The following is a 9,651-nucleotide window of genomic DNA, read 5'->3' on the forward strand; positions in this document are numbered from 1 at the left end:
TGTATTTTAATAAAGTTTTATAATTTTTTCTAAAAAGGTTATTGTTCACTTTGTGAGACTTATGTATCAACACTTCATATTTATTGATGCTATAGTAAAAGAAATCATTTTTTAAAAAACTACATTTTATATATGTTTGTTGCTGAAACATAGAAATTCAGTGGAACTGTGTGTTATCAACTTTTCATTCAGTGATGTTATTACATTCTCTTGCTAACTTTAATATTTTGTCTGTAGATTCTTTTGGATTTCCTAAAGAAATTTGTAGAGTTGCTTGGGTTTTCCCCTTACGTCCTCTGTAAATGATATCTTTTTTCTTCTTTCCTAGTCCTTATGCCATTTATTTTTTGTCTTTGACTTATTATACAGGTGGGTATCTCTGGTACCAGGTAGAAATGATGATAGAGAAGGCATATTTTTCTTATTCCTAATTTCAAAGGGATCTGTTTTGACATGTCCTCATTGATGGTGATATTTGATTTGTTTTTGTTTTGTTCAGGTTAAAGAAGTCCCATCTTTAAGAATTATTTTTCATGAAGAGATGTTCATTTTTTTTGTCTTAAAAATAAAGTGTAGAAGGAGAGTCAAGATGGCAGAGTAGGACGACAGAGAGTTTGCATCTCCTCACAGCTAGGGCACCTAACAGAGACTGGTGGGGGACCTTGACACCCAAGGGGACAGGGGAAACCCCAGAGCGACCAGGTAGGATGTGGAGGGAGTGAGGAGAGAGGAGAAGTGGAGGCGGGATGGGACCTGTGCTCCTGAAGGGCAGCTGGGAGAGGGGAGGGGTTCCCACACCTGGAGAGGCCCACTTACCATGAGGGGATCAACAGGGATGGGCAGAGAACCTCAGAGGTTCAGAGGATCGGAGGGGAATGCAGCTAGTGTTTCCCCTGCCCACTTAGGCCCCAGGGAGCCTGCTGGGGTCCCAGGCCTTGTCCTCCACCCTCTGAGGCTCCCTATGGCTGCGTGGGTCCTGGAGGTGTGGGAGGGAGGGGTGAGGAAGAGTGGAGTCAAATGGGAAGAGACCCTCGGGGATCAAAGGATGGGGGGGAGCACAGCTAGCATTTTCCCTGACAACTTGGGCCCCGGCGAACCTGCTGAACTTCTGGGCATGATCCTCCCCAATCCGAGGCCTGAGGCACTCCGGGGCTGCCTCTGGCTGCACTGAGCATAGGGCCCACCCCCACCTAACCTCCACCCCACCTAAGCACTGTCCCCCAACACACACAGCCAAGGCCTTTTCCAGCTTTTTCTTTTTGTTCTTTTTTTTGCTACTGTGGTTCTGATTTACCTTCTGGTTGTTGTTTTACTATTCTAATTTTTTTGTTTGTTTTATGTTTTTGGGGTTTTTTTGCGGTACGTGGGCCTCTCACTGTTGTGGACTCTCCCATTGCAGAGCACAGGCTCCGGACGCACAGGCTCAGCGGCCATGGCTCACAGGCCCAGCCGCTCCACGGCATGTGGGATCTTCCTGGACCGGGGCACGAACCCGTGTCCCCTGCATTGGCAGGCGGACTCTCAACCACTGCACCACCAGGGAAGCCCTATTCTAATTTTATTTTATTTTTTATTCTTTGTTATTCTCCTTTTTTTTTTTTTTTTTTTTTTTGCCGCACCACGAGTCATGTGGGATCTTGGTTTATGGGCCGAGGGTCAGGCCTGAGCTCCTGTGGTGGAAGCGCTGAGTCCAAGCTGCTGGACTAACAGAGAACTTCAGGTCCCAGGGAATATTAATCAGTGTGAGGTCTCCCAGAGGTCCTCATATCAGCACCAAGACCCGGCTACACCCAGCTGCCTACAAACTCCAGTGTTGGAAGCCTCAGGCCAAACAATCAGCAGGACAGGAACATAGCCCCATCCATAAAAAAAAAACTGTGATGACAAAAAAATATGTTACAGACGAAGGAGCAAGGTAAAAACCTACAAGACAAAACAAATGAAGAGGAAATAGGCAAGCTACCTGAAAATGAATGCAGAGTAATGGTAGTAAAGATGATCCCAAATCTTGGAAACAGAACGGAGGCACGAATTGAGGAAATACAAGAAATGTTTAACAAAGACCTAGAAGAACTAAAGAACAAACAGAGATGAACAACACAATAACTGAAATGAAAAATACTCTAGAAGGAATCAATAGCACAATAACTGAGGCAGAAGAATGAATAAGTGAGCTGGAAGATGGAATGGTGGAAATAACTGCCGAGGAGCAGAATAAAGAAAAAAGAATGAAAAGAATTGAGGACAGTTTCAGAGACCTCTGGGACAAATTAAACGCACCAACATTCGAATTATAGGGGTCTCAGGAAAAGAAGAGAAAGAGAGAGGGTCTGGGAAAATATTTGAAGAGATTATAGTTGAAAACTTCCCTAACATGGGAAAGGAAGTAGTCAATCAAGTCTAGGAAGCACAGAGAGTCCCATACAGAATAAACCAAAGGAGAAACACGCTGAGACACATATTACTCAGACTATCAAAAAGTAAATTCAAAGAAAAAATATTAAAATCAGCAAGGAAAAAGCAACAAATAACATACAAGGGAATCCCCATAAGGTTCCATAAGGTTATCAGCTGATTTTTCAGCAGAAACTCTGCAGGCCAGAAGGGAGTGACAGGATATATTTAAAGTAATGAAATGGAAAACCTGCAACCAAGATTACTCTAACCAGCAAGGATCTCATTTGGATTCGATGGAGAAATCAAAAGCTTTACAGACAAGCAAAAGCCAAGAGAATTCAGCACCACCAAACCAGCTCTACAACAAATGCTAAAGGCACTTCTCTAAGCAGGAAACACAAGAGAAGAAAAGAACCTACAAAAACAAACCCAAAACAATTAAGAAAATGGTCATAGGAACATACATTCACCTTAAACGTGAATGGATTAAATGCTCCAACCAAAAGACATAGACTGGCTGAATGAATACAAAAACAAAACCCGTTTATATGCTGTCTACAAGAGACCCACTTCAGACCTAGCGACACATACAGACTGAAAGTGAAGGGATGGAAAAAGATATTCCATGCAAATTGAAATCAAAAGAAAGCTGGAGTAGCAATACTCATATCAGATAAAATCGACTTTAAAATAAAGATTGTTACAAGAGACAAGGAAGGACCCTACATAATGATCAAGGGATCAATCCAAGAAGGAGATATAACAATTATAAATATTTATGCACCCAACATAGGAGCACCTCAATATATAAGGTAAATGCGAATAGCTATAGAAGGGGAAATTGACAGTAACACAATAATAGTGGGAGACTTTAACACCCCACTTACCCCAATGGACTGATCATCCAGACAGAAAATAAATAAACACAGGCTTTAAATGACACAATAGACCAGATAGAGTTAATTGATATTTATAGGACATTCCACCCAAAAGTGGCAGAATACACTTTCTCCTCAAGTGCACATGGAACATTCTCCACAATAGATCACATTTTGGGTCACAAATCAAGCCTTGGTAAATTTAAGAAAACTGAAATCATATCAAGCAACTTTTCTGACCACAATGCTATGAGATTATAAATCAATTACAGAAAAAAAGTGTAAAAAGCACAAACACATGGAGGCTAAACAGTGTGCTGCTAAATGACCAAGAGATCACTGAAGAAACCAAAGAGGAAATTTAAAAATGCATAGAAAGAAATGACAATGAAAACATGATGACCCAAAACCTATGGGACACAGCAGAAGCAGTTCTAAGAGGGACGTTCATAGCAATTCAGTCCCACCTCAAGAAACAAGAAAAATCTCATAAACAATCTAACCTTACAGCAACTAGAGAAAGAAGAAGAAGAACAACAACAAAAAACCCGAAGTTAGTAGAAGGAAATAAATCATGGAGATCAGAGCAGAAATAAATGAAATAGAAATGAAGAAACAATAGCAAAGATCAATAAAACTAAAAGTTGGTTATTTGAGAAGATAAACAACACTGATAAACCTTTAGCCAGATTAATCTAGAAAAAAAAGAGAGGATGCAAGTCAATAAAATTAGAAGTGAAAAAGGAGAAATTACAACTGACACTGCAGAAACACCAAGGAGCATAAGAGACTACTACCAGCAACTCTATGCCAATAAAACGGACAACCTGGAAGAAATGGACAAGTTCTTAGAAATGTACAACCTTCCAAGACTGAACCAGGAAGAATTAGAAAATATAAACAGGCCAGTCACAAGTATTGAAATTGAAACTGTAATTAAAAATCTTTCAACAAAAATCTAAGACCAGATGGTTTCACAGGTGGATTCTATCAAACATTTAGCGAAGAGCTAACACCCATCCTTCTCAAACTTCCAAAAAATTACATAGGAAGGAACACTCCCAAGCTCATTCTATGAGGTCACCATCACCCTGATACCAAAGCTAGACAAAGATAGCACAAAAAAAGAAAATTACAGACCAATATCACTGATGAACATAGATGCAAAAATCCTCAACAAAATACTAGCAAACAGAGTGCAACAACACATTAAAAGGATCATACACCATGATCATGTGTGAGTTATCCCAGGAATGCAAGGATTCTTCAATATATGCAAATCAATCAATGTGATAAATGATATTAACAAAGAATAAAAACCATATGATCATCTCAATAGATGCAGAAAAACCTTTTGACAAAATTCAACACCCATTTATGATAAAAACTATGCAGAAAATGGGCAGAGAGGGAACCTACCTCAACATAATAAAGACCATGTATGACAGACCCACAGCAAACATCATTCTCAATGGTGAAAAACTGAAAGCATTTCCACTAAGATCAGGAACAGGACAAGGGTGTTCACTCTCACCACTCTTATTCAACATAGTTATGGAAGTCCTAGCCATGGCAATCAGAGAAGAAAAAGAAATAAAATGAATCCAAATTGGAAGAGAAGAAGTAAAACTATCACTGTTTGCAGATGACATGATACTATACATAAATAATCCTAAAGAGGTCACCAAAAACTACCAGAGCTAATCAATGAATTTGGTAAAGTTGCAGGATACAAAATTAATGCACAGAAATCTCTTGCATTCCTATACACTAACAACAAAAGATCAGAAAGAAAAATTAAGGAAACAATCCCATTCACCATTTCAACAAAAAGAATAAAATACCTCAGAATTAACCTACATAAGGAGGCAAAAGACCTGTACTCAGAAAACTATAAGACACTGATGAAATAAATGAAAGATGACACAAACAGATGGAGAAATATACCATGTTCTTGGATTGGAAGAATCAATCTTGTGAAAATAACTACTACCCAAAGCAATCTACAGATACAATGCAATCCCTATCAAATTACCAATGGCATTTTTCACAGAGCTAAAACAAAAAATCTTAAAATTTGTATGGAAACACAGAAGACCCTGAATAGCCAAAGCAATCTTTAGAAAGAAAGACGAGCTAGAGGAATTAGGCTCCCTGACTTCAAACTGTACTGCAAAGCTACAGTAATCAAGGCAGTATGGTACTGGCCCCAAAACAGAAATATAGATCAATGGAACAGGGTAGAAAGCCCAGAGATGAACCCACGCACCTGTGGTCACTAACACCATACACAAAAATAAACTCAAATGGATTAAAGATCTAAATGTAAGACTGGACACTATAAAACTCTTATAGGAAAACATAGCAAAAACTCTCTGACATAAATCACCGCAAGATCTTTTTTGACCCACCTCCTAGAGTAATGAAAATAAAAGCAAAAATAAACAAGTGGGACCTAATGAAACTTAAAAGCTTTTGCACAGTAAAGGGAACCATAAACAAGACGGAAAGACAATCCCCAGAATGGGAGAAAATATTTGCAAACAAATCAACAGACAAAAGATTAATCTCCAAAATATACAAACAGTTCATGCAGCTCAATATCGAAAAAACAACCCAATCGAAAAATGGGCAGAAGACCTAAATAGACATTTCTCCAAAGAAGACATACAGATGATCAAGAGGCACATGAAAAGATGCTCAACATCACTAATTATTAGAGAAATGCAAATCAAAACTATAATGAGGTATCACCTCACACTGGTCAGAATGGCCATCATCAAAAAATCTAGAAACAATAAATGCTGGAGAGGGTGTGGAGAAAAGGGAACCCTCTTGTACTGTTGGTGGAAATGTAAATTGATACAGCCTCTGTGGAGAACAGTATGGAGGTTCCTTAAATAACTAAAAATAGAACTACCATATGACCTAGCAATCCCACTACTGGGCATAAACCCTGAGAAAACCATAATTTAAAAGGCCACACGTATCCCAGTGTTCATTGCAGCACTATTTACAATAGCCAGGATGTAGAAACAACTTAAACGTCCATCAACAAATAATGGATAAAGAAGATGTGGTACATATATACAATGGACTATTACTCAGCCATAGAAAGGAACGAAATTGGGTCATTTGTAGAGATGTGGATGGACCTATAGTCTGTCATACAGAGTGAAGTAAGTCCAAAAGAGAAAAACAAACATTGTATATTAATGCATATATGTGGAATCTAGAAAAATGGTACAAATGAACCTATTTCCAGGGCAGGAATATAGACTCAGATGTAGAGAACAGATTTGTGAACACAGCGGGGGAAGGGGAGGCTGGGACAAATTGGGAGATTAGGATTGACGTATATACACTACCATGTGTAAAATAAATAGCTATTGGGAACCTGCTATAAAGCACAGGAAGCTCAGCTCGGTGCTCTGTGATGACCTAGAGGGATGGGATGGGGGGTGGGGTGGGAGGGAGGTCCAAGAGGGAGGGGATATATGTATATGTCTAGCTTATTCACTTCATTGTACAGCAGAAACCAACACAAAATTGTAAAGCAATTATATTCCAATTTAAAAAAATGAAGTGTAATATACATGTAGAAGATGCCTATGTCATAAATGTATGTATTTCTACAAATGGAACCCTCTGTGTGACCAGCACCCAGATCAAGAAATAGCGTATCACCAGCTCCCAAGTCACACCTTTCCATCTTATCACTCAACCCACCAAGGTAATTTTTTTTTGCAGTACACGGGCCTCTCACTGCTGCGGCCTCTCCCGTTGCAGAGCACAGACTCCGGACGCGCAGGCTCAGAGGCCATGGCTCATGGGCCCAGCTGTTCTGCGGCATGTGGGACCTTCCCGGACCGGGGCACGAACGCATGTCCCTTGCATCGGCAGGCGGACTCTCAACCACTGTACCACCAGGGAAGCCCGGTAACCAATCTTCTGATACCATAGATTAGTTTTACCTGTTTTTTAGTCCCTTATATAAGTGGAGTCATAGTATGCTGCCTTTGTGTCTGGCTTCTTTTGTGCAACGTTATGTTAGTGGATTCACCTATACTATTTTATACAATTGTAGATCATCAATTCTCATTGCTTTAGTGTATTTTATTGTGTGAATATACTGGAATCTATTTATCCTACGATTGATGGGCATTTGGGTAGTTTCCAGAAGTCTATTATGAACAGTGCTGCCATGAGTATTCTAATACATGTCTTTAGTGAAATATATACATTTATGTTGAATATATACTTCACAGTAGAATTGATAAACCATTGAATATGTGCATGTTTCACTTTAGTAGAAAAATGCCACACCATTTTCAAAAGTGGTTGCAATGGTTTTCACTCCCACCAGCAGAGTTGGAGAGTTTCACTTGCTCCATATACACGCTGAATTTTATCGATTTTCCTGCATCTATTGAGATGACCATTTGATCATCACATTTTTTCCATTGATCTATTAATGTGGTGAATTACACTTATAATTTTTTTCTAATGAAAAAGGAACCTTTCATTACTGGGATAAATCCAACTTGGTCAAGATGTACAAACTGTACATTGCTTGATTCTGTGTGGTATTATTTTGTGTAAGTTTTTTTTATCTCTGTCTTCATTGGTGAGGTTGGCCTATATTTTTTATTTGATAATGATCCTAGTTCCCTGAAAGTTTATGAAGGCTAAGGTAAACTCTTGACACCCTCCATATCTAACAATCTTTGACTCCCCGATTTGCAAACCTGCACATTTGATTTCCTCCTTGTTCTCATGACAAGGGCTTAGCTCATGCATTCCCCAGGCAGAGGAATGAAGCATGGCTCCTACAGTAATCCTCCCGGGAATCTTCGGTGATGTGTGCCTGTCTGCTAAAGCCCCCAGATTAGATGAGTCTCACACACTCACAAGGAATGGATGGAGAGCATGATTGTAGGGGCAGAGGAAGAAAGCCTCTGTGTTCATGAACCTGAGGCCCACTCTGCTGTGTAGGCATGGGATGTCTCTAGCACACCTCCACTTTGTTGCTGGAGGCTCCTCTCCTGGCCCCCTGGCCCCACCCTCTCTCTGGTGTTGGTGCAGGATGGAGAGCTCCTGGACCACAAGGCTCCAACTTGCCCACCCCTCCCTGAGTCACTAACCACAAGGCTTCCACACAGGAAATTGGTGAAAATGAGAATTCATGCCTCTTGAACCCAGGCAGTACAGACCTTTTTCAATGTTTCATCTCTGAGAGAACTTATTCTGCAAAAGCTTCCAGAACAGCACCCCTGGGAGTTTGATGGGAAATGGGATATCTACATGATCTCAAAGAATCTCTGACAAATGGCTTATTAAGTAAAGGGAAAAATAGCAACTTTACTACTGGTGGACATTTGAATGAAGTGAACAAGGTTGATATCGCCAACGCTGGACTAATGGACATCATGTATCCCCTGAGAAGGACTCATCATTTCTGTGGTGTTCCTGCCAAAAATGTTTAACCTGAACCTAATCACAAGAAAACATCAGGCAAATCCAAATTGAGGGACATTCTGAAAAATAACTGGTCTGTATTCTTTTAAAAATGTCAATGTCTTAAAAAACAGAGAGGCAGAGGCACAGTTTCCAACCAAAGGAGGGTAAAAGGACTTGACAGTACAATCCTTGCATGACCCTGGGTTGGATCCTGAACCAGGGGATGAAAAGGTACTATAAAGGTCATTACTGTGACAATTGGTGAGATTGTAAAATAGACTTCTTAGAGAGTAGTACTGTGTTAATGTTAAATTTCTTGATAACAGTACTACAGTGACGTAAGAGAATGTCCTTGTTTTTAAGAAATTCACACTGAAGGGTTTAGGGATGAAGAAACATGATGCCAAAATTTTCAGCTGATTTAGAAAAAAATATGTATATATCACATATATATAGAGAGAAAGAGCAAGTGTGTCAAAATGTTAACACTTGGTGAATCTTGGAGAAGAATATAGCAATTCTTTGTATATTCTTGCAACCTTTCTTTTCTGGGTATTATTTCGAAACAATAAGCTAAAAAATATTTACTTCCATGCCTAGCAAATGGAAAACCACGAAGGTAAAATGATAAGGATCGCCTTGGTGGTTAATATAAAGTGTAGTTATTAACACATACTTGGTGCTAGATGTCTTCAGAGGAAATTGCTTATCTTCTTAACCTTTTGAGAAAGGGATCATCACCTGACGTGTACAGATGAAAATGATGAGGGCTACAGAGGTGAAATAAAACACTCAAGCAAATCGCTGAGTGGGATTTCACTCAGGTCTGTGTGACTCCAAAGCCTTCAGGTGCCACAAATTCCCTGGGATGTGACCCTGACAAAAACTGACCAGAAGAGAAGGTGACACTTATGTC

The sequence above is a fragment of the Globicephala melas genome, chromosome 11, assembly GCF_963455315.2.
Source record: "Globicephala melas chromosome 11, mGloMel1.2, whole genome shotgun sequence".
Classification (NCBI taxonomy): Eukaryota; Metazoa; Chordata; class Mammalia; order Artiodactyla; family Delphinidae; genus Globicephala; species Globicephala melas.